General features: G+C 43.6%; 1 protein-coding gene across 2 annotated transcripts in view; it reads left to right on the forward strand.

The window, feature by feature from the left end:
• Window positions 1–9,977, forward strand: part of PHC2 (polyhomeotic homolog 2 (Drosophila)) — a 112,125-nt gene that overhangs the window by 38,870 nt on the left and 63,278 nt on the right. The window contains exon 1 of one of the 2 annotated variants that reach the window (XM_011955379.1): window positions 2,883–3,013. The exons of the other annotated variant lie outside the window; for it this stretch is intronic. The gene's annotated coding sequence lies outside the window, so the exon portion shown is untranslated. Of the gene's footprint in view, window positions 1–2,882; window positions 3,014–9,977 lie in introns of those variants that run through there. 2 annotated transcript variants of the gene reach the window in all.

The raw sequence follows: 9,977 nt of genomic DNA on the forward strand, positions 1-9,977 counted from the left end.
CGATCTCCTGACCTCGTGATCCGCCCGTCTCGGCCTCCCAAAGTGCTGGGATTACAGGCTTGAGCCACCGCGCCCGGCCCACTTCATCTTTTCTTAATGCATTTCACAATAAATTGCAGGCATCAGGATACTTCAGTCCTAAACACTTCAGTATGTATATCATTAACTAGAGTTCAATATTTATTTATTTATTTATTTTTCTCTTAAGGTAAAATGTATATACAACAAAATGCACAAATTTGAAGAATGCTATTCTGTAAATTTTGATAGAGGCATACATTGATGTAGTACAAATCCCTATCAACATCACCCCAGAAATTCCCTCTTCCCCCTTCCCTGCCATTCCCCACCCCTTACCCCACAGAGGCAACCACTGCTCTGATTTTTTTCTATCATAGATTAACTTTATTCTGAGAACTCCATATAAGTAGAACCATATAGTATGTACCCTTGTATAAGGCTTCTTTTATTCAGCATAGTATTTTTAAATTCATCCATGTTGTTGCACATATTAATATTTTATTTATGTTTATTGATGAATAGCATTCCATTGTGTGGATATACCACAGATTTGGGGGCTATTATGAATAAAGCTGCTATGAACGTATTTGTACAAGACTTTTTATGAACATATGTTTTCATTTTGCCTGTGTGAATTCCTAAGGATGGAATTTCTGGGTTATAGGGTAGATTAATATTTAGTTTTCTAAGAAATTGCCAGACTGATGTCCAAAGTGGTTGTGCTATTCCTGGAAAGTGGTTTAAAAATGCTGTTTCGGCTGGGCGTGATGGCTCGTGCTTATAATCCCAACACTTTGGGAGGCCAAGGCAGAAAAATCACTTGAATCCAGTAGTTCAAGACCAGCCTGGGCAGGAAAGCAAAATGCCATCTCTACAAAAAAATTTAAAAATTAGCCAGGTGCAGTGGTGTGTGCCTGTACTTCGGAGGCTGAGGCAGGAGAATCACTTGAGCCTAGGAGTTCCAGGCTGCAGTGAGCCATAATTGTACCACAATTGTACCACTGTACTCCAGCCTGGGTGACAGAGTGAGACCTTGTCTCAAAAAAATAATAATAAAATAAAAACATTGCCTCTCTGCTCCCCCCAACCAAAAAATTCTTAGTCAATTACTTGATCAGGAGTGGGGCCCAGGCACTGGTGTTTCCGACATGCACTGCTGTGGTTCTGATTTGCAGCTGGAGGAGAGTCACTGAAGGTTTAACATTGAACTCTAGTTTAAAGACCTTTTGGTGCCTATGGTAAGTGCAAAACGTTGACTTTTTTTTGTTTTGTTTTGTTTTACTTTGAAAACTGGCTTTCTGTTGCTGTTCCCGTTTTTCCTTTACTGTTTTTTTTTTTTTTCTTTCGCTGCTATAAAGACTTGTTGGTGTTTTTGGATTATTTGGACATCAGAGTCCACATGAGTCAAAAGATCTGCTTTTTAATCCCAGTTTTGCCACTTTGTAACTGTATCAGTTTGAGCAAGTTACTCATCAGTGTCCTTTTCTATAAAATGTGGTTTCTATTAGGTATTCCAAGGCTATGAGGATAAAAGCACCTGACTCAAAAATTTTCTGAAATTTACTATAGGACAGGAGTGGAAATAGAGTTATCCCTTGCCCTCCCCAACCCCCAGGATACGTGAGATTCCTTAACTCTGCCTTTCTGAACGAAGGCAGATTGACAGTTCTTTTCTTTGGTTTCGTAATATGGCTCTGGATGTGAGGCCATGGATGTCAGAGGTTGGAGAGCTGTCACCACTTCCTGTAATGATTAGAGTATAATTACCTCTTGTCTTACAAGTATGTAAAACTCCAAATCAGTAGGATAGGGATTTTGAACTGGTTTTCCATTCCTGATGGTGACGTGGGCTGATCCATCTCTTCATTGTCCCCATGTAACCCACAACACATCTTTGCAAGACTGCTAGGTAGAGTTGGTATTAAGAGAACAGTGAAGAGCAGTGCAGCAGCTGAGGTCATAGTTTATTCTTGCCTTCATTGGCTCTGGATTACTGAGCATCGAGTCAATAACAACAATGACAGTAAAAGCAACCTACCATCCGAAGCCTGGCCTGCTCACTCTGAGGAGACAGGCTTGGAGACTTGTCTTCTGAGTCCACTTCATATGGTTCTGGTCCACAGAGACTGCACTGGTCCCTGAGCACAGAAAGTTGGTGTGTGTGGCTCCTGACAAGATTTACATCAAATACTCAGAACTTGTTGGGAAAAAAAAAAAAGGTCTTATAAGTGATGTGGCTTCTCTCATTGTTTTGTTCAGCCATTTAAATGAGGATTTTCCAGTCAGCACCAGGAAGAATGCGCTTGAGGCCAGCATGGGCACAGATGAGGCTTCTAAATCAGGGTAGAAGTGCCAGGCTTTAGCTCATTTCTAAACAGGAAGGCTGAGGATTCTCCTTCACACCCTCCCAGACAACTACTGAGCATGCAGCATGCATTATTTGCCTTCCTAGGAAGGTAGGGTTTTCAGAGTATTCGAGGTTGCTCTGGACACCAGTTATCAGTAATAACTAACAAAGATCCAGGGAGAATGGTGGCTGCTAACGAGCTTCTTTTCAAGTTTATGGCCTCCCTGAGTGTCTGTCTGTGGAACTCTCATGCTTTTGTAAGGGGGTACAGGATAGAGGGGACAAGGGAAGAGATCAGATGGCCTGCTATCTGAAGCATGTGCCTGGCTTCAATAGTCCCCTTTTGGGTTGGTTTATTCTGTAATGTGTCCCCTGAGAAGACAGACTAAGCAGCCTGGGTTACCCTGCAATTTCTCCAAACTATTTGCATGAAATACTGCAGGCAAAAAGCCCAGCCCCTGATTGGCTGTTGCTAGGTAACAACATAATCATCAGGAAATTAGGCTGTCCTTTTTTTTTCCCCCCAACACGGAGTATGTGTGTGATTGCAGTGTTGTGCAGGAAGAGAGAGGGAGTGGAACAAAGACAGATAAATGGGATGATCTTGAAGGCGGGGACACCACAGCCACAAGCCTGCATCCCACGGTAGGACAATCTGCTTTGGGTTGGGCTCTTTACTCAGTCAAACCAATATTGGTACATTTTCTTTTTTATAACAATGGCAAAGCTACAAGGGCCCTGCAGACAGCAGGAACAGGAGCTATAATAGAAGCAACTTTTAGATTTGAAGTGCTTTTTAGAAGCAAGAGGTAATATTTAATATGTGGGAATGACTCTAGTGAAGTGAATAAATGAGTGTGTCTGGAGAATGTATATAGGCAGGTAAGAATCCATTAGTATGGCCATAGAGCACCTGCAAGGAACAGAACGTGAGAATGCGCATGTGAATGAGGCGTGACAGAAAAAAAAAGCATACTTTAGGATAGGAAAGGAAGCCCATAAACTGAAGTTTAGAACTGTGTCTCTTATGACTCTGCCAGTGTTTAGCATGTGGTCCTCATGTTAGAACCTCATAGACTAGACAGGTGGATGAAGAGGCAGCAGTCTAAAGAGAGCATTTGTGTATGTGCATGTGTGTGTGTGTGTGTGTGTGCACGCATGTGTGCACACAGCTGAAGCACCTAGTTCATTTTCAAGATTGTGTCCTGAATAACAGTGTGCAGAGCCCTGGCAAGTACACGCCACACCTGGATGCTTCCACTGGGTAATGAATATCCATGAGACCCTGAGCACTTTCCTTTCCCTCTGTGCTAGCCTCAGGTGGCTTTCTCGCCTCTAACCTCCCTTATCTTGCCTTCCTTTTGAGTTCCCTAGCAATGACCCTGCCCTTACACTAGAGCCTCAGTTGCGATACAGCATACTTCATTGGCTTGCTACAACCCCAGCCAAGTTAATTGCCTTTTGCCATTCATTGTCTGCCAGATTGACGACTCCTTGTGTGTCTGGTTACCCATCGCCTCCTCTGAGATTCCTCTGTGTACTCTCTCTGGCTTGTCTTTCCCTTCTTCCATCTCCTCAGCTTAACCTCTTTGAGCATCACATCTGAATTTTTGGAAGCTATTTAATTTAAATGACAAAATAGGAGCATTGCCTTTTTTTTTTTTTTTTTGCCCGATCAAAGGGAATACTATTAGGCATGATGCAGAGGGGACCATTTTGTAGGAGTGGTAAAAAATATGTAAATGTATCAGAAGCAAGACAGAGTATGTGCCAATAACCAAGAATCAGAAGAAAAGATCTTTCCAAGCATGCAGTCCCCTACAGCGATTTGCTGTCTCCAATGGGTGAGCCTAACAAGGCTCAAAGCTCCTGCCCTGAAGGAAAAAAGTCATCACTAACGTACAGTGGCTCAAATCCCTTTTCTGAGTACATGTTCTAAATGGAATGAACTTGATGCCCTGCAAAGCCTTTAGGACTTGAAGTGCAGATCATCTTCCTCTTCTGTCTCCAGTGGTGACTTTCATTACCTTTTAGTTCTCAAACATTAAAATAGAGAGCAATCTCTCTTTCACTTCTGCTTCCCCACCATTCTCCAAGACAGTGGTTCTCAAAGTGTGGTCCCGTTACCAGCAGCCTCAGAAGTCAGGGGATGGGTAGGGCCCAGCAATCTGTTTTAACAAACCCTCCAGGTGATTTTGATATATACTCAAGTCTGAGAACCACTGTGGACCTGAAAATTTGCATTTTTAATAAGATCTCACTCTTTGAAAATCTCTGCTCTAAGAATAGAAAAGATGGGACAATGTGTGATGAGCATGATCTCATTCCACTTAGAAAGCCCCCTCCCTGTTTCCAAAATCCCAATCAAACCCGTCTTTAAAGATCCACCCCACGTGAAACTTTAGCTGATGCAAGTGAAAGTTATCACTTGACAGCTGGCTGCATTTCAGGAGTGCACAACCTAAGGGCCAAATCCAGGCCACAGCGTGTTTATGTAAGGCCCTCAAACTAAGAATAGTATTTGCATTTGTTTAATGGTTGAAGGGGGTGAGGAACTGAAGAAGAATATGCAGCAGAGACCATATGTGGTCCACCAGGCCTAACCTAGATACTCTACAAGGCCTAACTAGATACGTTACAGAAAAAAAAAAAAATGCTGACTCCTGTTATATTTATTTATGTACTTTTCTTATGTTTCCTCTTAAACTGTTAACTTCTTAAAAACAGAGTCAATATCTGAGTCATGTTTGTATTGCATTCAGTCCCAAACATATAGTAATTGTTCAGTAAATATGGGAAGGGGCGGATGGTGGTGGTTGGACAGCTGACAAGTGTTGTGGGAATCCAAAAGAGATGGACTTTTATACTTGACCACTTTGTGGCTGTCCTATCCTTAAAATAAGAACAATGTTTTTCTCCACCTTAAGTAGATGATGGGCATCCAGAAGTTCATACTAATGGAATTTACTCCAGTAACTAAAATGGTGAAAAGCAGTTGGGAGCTGCCCTATAGCTTGAAAAACAAGATTAGTATTGAAAAAGTCCATAAATGGATAAATTAAAAATAAGCAAAAAGCTTAAAATTTCAGGTGGATTTCTGATGTCCAGTAAAAAGTGTTCATGTAATTATATACTACCATGGTTAAAAGAGCCCTTAGTGGTGATGCTGCACGAATTCCACCTGCCCCGTGGTTGCCCAGCCTCTGCTTCAACACCTCCACCGACTAGGAACTTGCTTCCTCACAGCCAGCCCCACTCTACTTTTTAAACAGCTCCAGTTGTTAGGAAGCACTTTTTTTCTATTCAGTTGAAATCTATCTTCTTATCATTTCCACCCTGTAGTCCTAGTTCTGCATACTTTAATTTCAGAATTAGCTACCTACATTTTATAAATATGATAAAAGAAGTAGGGTAGAGTTATGCTTGACTGGAAAGAATGGGAGGTTGAGGGGAGCCTATTTGGATAAGGGAAAATTTAGATAGCTTTCCCCTGCAAATAGGGAACAGGTTAGAAATACAAGAAGCTAAAAGCCAAGATGTATGTTAACAGAGGAAAGGCAAACTTATGAGTATAAAATGGAATAGAACATTCCAAATATGGCAGGAAACAAAAGGTTGGTGGTCATAGTAGATTACAGGCTGACCACAGATGTGCATGCTATGTTTCTGCTTGAAAGGAACGTTAATAGCAATTAAAGGCTATTATTTGGGGCAAATGAGAGTAAGGAGGCCCCAGAGCTAGGCCCAGGGGACTCTGGAATTGCTTTGTGATTCCAGAGCTATGAAACAGCTGCCAGGACAAGTTGCCAGGGCAGAAGCAAGCAGGAGAAAGTGTCCTGGGAAGGGCTGAACCCTCTAAGTGGTGGCTAGGCCAAAGCAATGAGGCCTTCAAAAGGGAACTGTCCCAAAGAAGATGGAGGAAAGGAGTGGAGAAAGGAAGCTAGAAGTTCAAGTTATACTCCTGTTTATAATGTAATGTAGGCTTCAGATTAATCCAAACACCCTGAGAACTGATGAAGCATTGCATGAACAATATCCCTAAGAATAATGTGTATTGAACGTTCACTACTCTGGATTTCTAAAATGCTTTTACTGCACAGAGCTTGGAGTTGCGTGGGGGATTGAATCTAGTAATAGCAATCACCAACTAGCTTCTAGTCTCTCTCGCTCCCCCCACACCCTGCCACACACCCACTGCATGCACAACCCGTGGCTTACGTCTGTCCTGGTTGTCACTTCTTCCAGCTTCATCTGTAGATGAGGGTTTATTTATTTATTTATTTTTTAACAAGAACATTTCTTGGACTTGAGAGGACCTGGGCTTTTGGGAGCCTGGTGGAAAGTTTATGCCCAAGCCAGGACTAAGAGTGTAGTCAAAAATTGTAAGGGATTAAAAAATTAAAAGCCCATGTTTGAGAATCTTCCCTTCTCCACATTCAAGGCACTCCCACGTTACAACCTGGACATGAGCTCCAGATTCAGACTCTGTTGGTTTATGCCACTTCATAGTTTTATGATCTTAGAAAAGTTACTTTACCTCTCAGAACCTGTTGCCTCATGTAGTCACTGCTCTAAAGCAATGCTGGAAGAATTAATCAGGCAGAGGAGAGTTGATCATGATTGAATGATGCCCATCCGTGCTGCACATGGTGCTAGGTGCTTTCTTTCTCTGTATTTTTTAGGTGCTTGCATTTTCTTATTTAGTTTTCCCAATAACTCTTCATAATTGCTGTCATTGGGCCGGGCGCACTGACTCATGCCTGTAATCCCAGCACTTTGGGAGGCTGAGGCGGGCGGATCACCTGAGGTCAGGAGCTCGAGACCAGCCTGGCCAACATAATGAAACTCTGTCTCTATTAAAAAGGCAAAAAATTAGCTGGGCATGGTGGCGCATGCCTGTAATCCCAGCTACTTGTGAGGCTGAGGCAGGAGAATCGCTTGAACCCAGGAGGCGGAGGTTGCAGTGAGCCAAGATCACACCATTGCACTCTAACCCGGGCAGCAAGAGCAAAACTCCATCTCAAAAAAAAAAAAAAAAAAATTGCTGTCATCAGCACTGTTTCATAGATGAGGAAACCGAGGACTGTAGAGATTAAGTAACCTGTCTCAGGTCTTCTAGCTGGGGCAGAGACAGGAATCGAGACAGTTTTCTCCAGCTATGAAGTTCCTCCTCTTTCTTATAAATTATGATGCCTCCCTGAGCCTATGCCCAGCATGTGGTAGGCATTCAGGAAAGGTGGGCATTCTCTATCCCCTCTCTCCTGTGGGACAGTTGTTTTTGTTTTGTATTACTTTTCCATTAAATAATTGCAAATGATTTTGTAAACATTGCTAACAGGACCAGCCTTATGTGTAGATAATATATGTTGAAATACTTATGAACAGGAAAGGCCTACAAATGTTAGACATGCCCCAATTATTACTCAGAGTGTGATTTCGGGGATACCAGGCAGGGCCTGAGAGAGTTCTAGTTGACACGTTTGCCTTAGACTGACGCTGCTGCGGGAGATGACTCTTGTGAGACAAGCTAGTAAACAGAAGGCTATGGGAGCCAACTGAACTTCATAAGAACTGACTTGCCCACGGAGGCCTGGACTGGAATAAGCATGAGTAATTCTGCCTCTTGTGCATGGACTTTGAAACCTTTGTTTCCAATCCTACACCTGCCATTTGCTAGCTCTGGGGCTCCGATAAGTTACAGGGCCTCTATGAACCTCAATTGTCTTGTGAGAAAAATGAGGAAGTAATCTGTGTACCAGAGAGTGGTTGTGAGGAATAAATGAGATCATGTCCCTGAGTGAGCAATAAATGGCAAGAATTATTATTTACCAGTGGCTGGCCTGAGAACACTGGCCTCCTAATGGATAAAAAACCATCTACATACCTAATTAAGGCCCTTGCGATGGGAGACACCCCATCTATCCCTGGCAGTCTCTCTTCAGAATATATCAAAGTGCTTAAAGCCCCATTCCCTTAGTCTCCTTATAGGGGATGTAAAGGGAAACTCCAAGGGAGGCAGGCTGTATCCTTGGAAGAACCTCTGGGGGGAGCATGCTCAGATCTTCACAGGAAAACAGGGCACCCAGTACAGTCACTGCTTCTCTAGGACACTCTCAATGCTAGTGTTCATGAAAGTCAGCAAAATCCTTGACCCCAGTGTCACAAACAATTAAGTGGTACCTCTAGGGCCACTGGTAGGGCTAAGATACAGCCCAATTTCAGGGGTGGAAGAAGAGAAAAAGGTCAGTAAAAAATTTCTAGGTAAGTGTTTAGGCCCTTGAACTTTATTCTGAAAGCCTGATAATTAGCCATTTCCCATGATCCCTGTGTTGGCCTAGTCATACTTGTCAGGACATAGCAGTGGCAGAATGGCCAGCGTACTACGGTTTAACCATCAGGCCAGTTCAAGGCTGAGCAGGAGCAGCAGAAAGTGGCCAGCTCTAGAAATAGCAGCTGTGTGTATGTGTATGTGCACATGCGCATGTGTGCTGCGTGTGCTGTGTGTGTGCTTTGTATGTGTGCAGGGTGTGTGTGTGCACACTGTGATGTGTGTGTACACGGCTGTGTGCTTTGTGTATGTGCTATGTGCACTTTGTGTGTGTGTGCACTGTGTGTGTGCACTGTATGCTGTGTGCGTGCTATGTGCACCATGTGTGCCTGTTTTATGTGTGCTATGTGCTTTTAATATGTACACTTTGAGTATCTGTGCTGTGTGTGTGTGCTCCGTGGGGAGATTTAGTATGGAGAGATTTTGTTTTTAAGATGAGTTCTCACTGTGTTGCCCTGGCTGGTCGTGAACTCCTGTGCTCAAGCAGTCTTCCCATCTCAGTTTGGATAGCAGGGATTACAGGTGTGCATCACCACACCCAGCTTGGAGAGATTTTTGTAGAGGTGTTTTTTTTTTTGAGAAAGAGGCTCACTCTGTCACCCAGGCTGGAGTACAATGGCACAGTCTCGGCTCACTGCAACCTCTGCCTCCTGGGTTCAAGCGATTTTCCTGCGTCAGCCTCATGAGTAGCTGGTATGATTACAGGTGCCTGCTACCACAGCTGGCTAATTTTTGTATTTTTAGTAGAGACGGGGTTTCACTATGTTGGCCAGGCTGGTCTTGAACTCCTGACCTCGTGATCCGCCCACCTTGGCCTCCCAAAATGCTGGGATTACAAGCGCGAGCCACCACACCTGGCCAGGGGTCTTTTTTTTATAGCAGTCTTTTTTGTGGCCTTGGCTACTGAGATTTCTATGTACAAATCCCCAAAATGCATACCATTATGAAGGCTAAACAAGGAAGAGCTGACTGAGATTATAGCATAAAAAAAATGTACTCTGGGCCCAGAGCAGTGGCTCACGCCTGTAATCCCAGCACTTTGGGAGGTCGAGGCAGGCGGATCACCTGAGGCCAGGAGTTCAAAACCAGCCTGGCCAACATAGCGAAACGCCGTCTCTACTAAAAGTACAAAAATTAGCTGGGTGTGGTGGTGCAGGCCTGTAATCCCAGCTACTCAGGAGGCTGAGGCAGGAGAATTGCATGAACCTGGGAGACAGAGGTTGCAGTGAGCCGAGATCACACCACCGCTCTCCAGCCTGGGCAACACAATGAGAATCTGTC

This window comes from Colobus angolensis, unplaced genomic scaffold (assembly GCF_000951035.1).
Source record: "Colobus angolensis palliatus isolate OR3802 unplaced genomic scaffold, Cang.pa_1.0 Scaffold4, whole genome shotgun sequence".
In the NCBI taxonomy this organism is placed as follows: Eukaryota; Metazoa; Chordata; class Mammalia; order Primates; family Cercopithecidae; genus Colobus; species Colobus angolensis.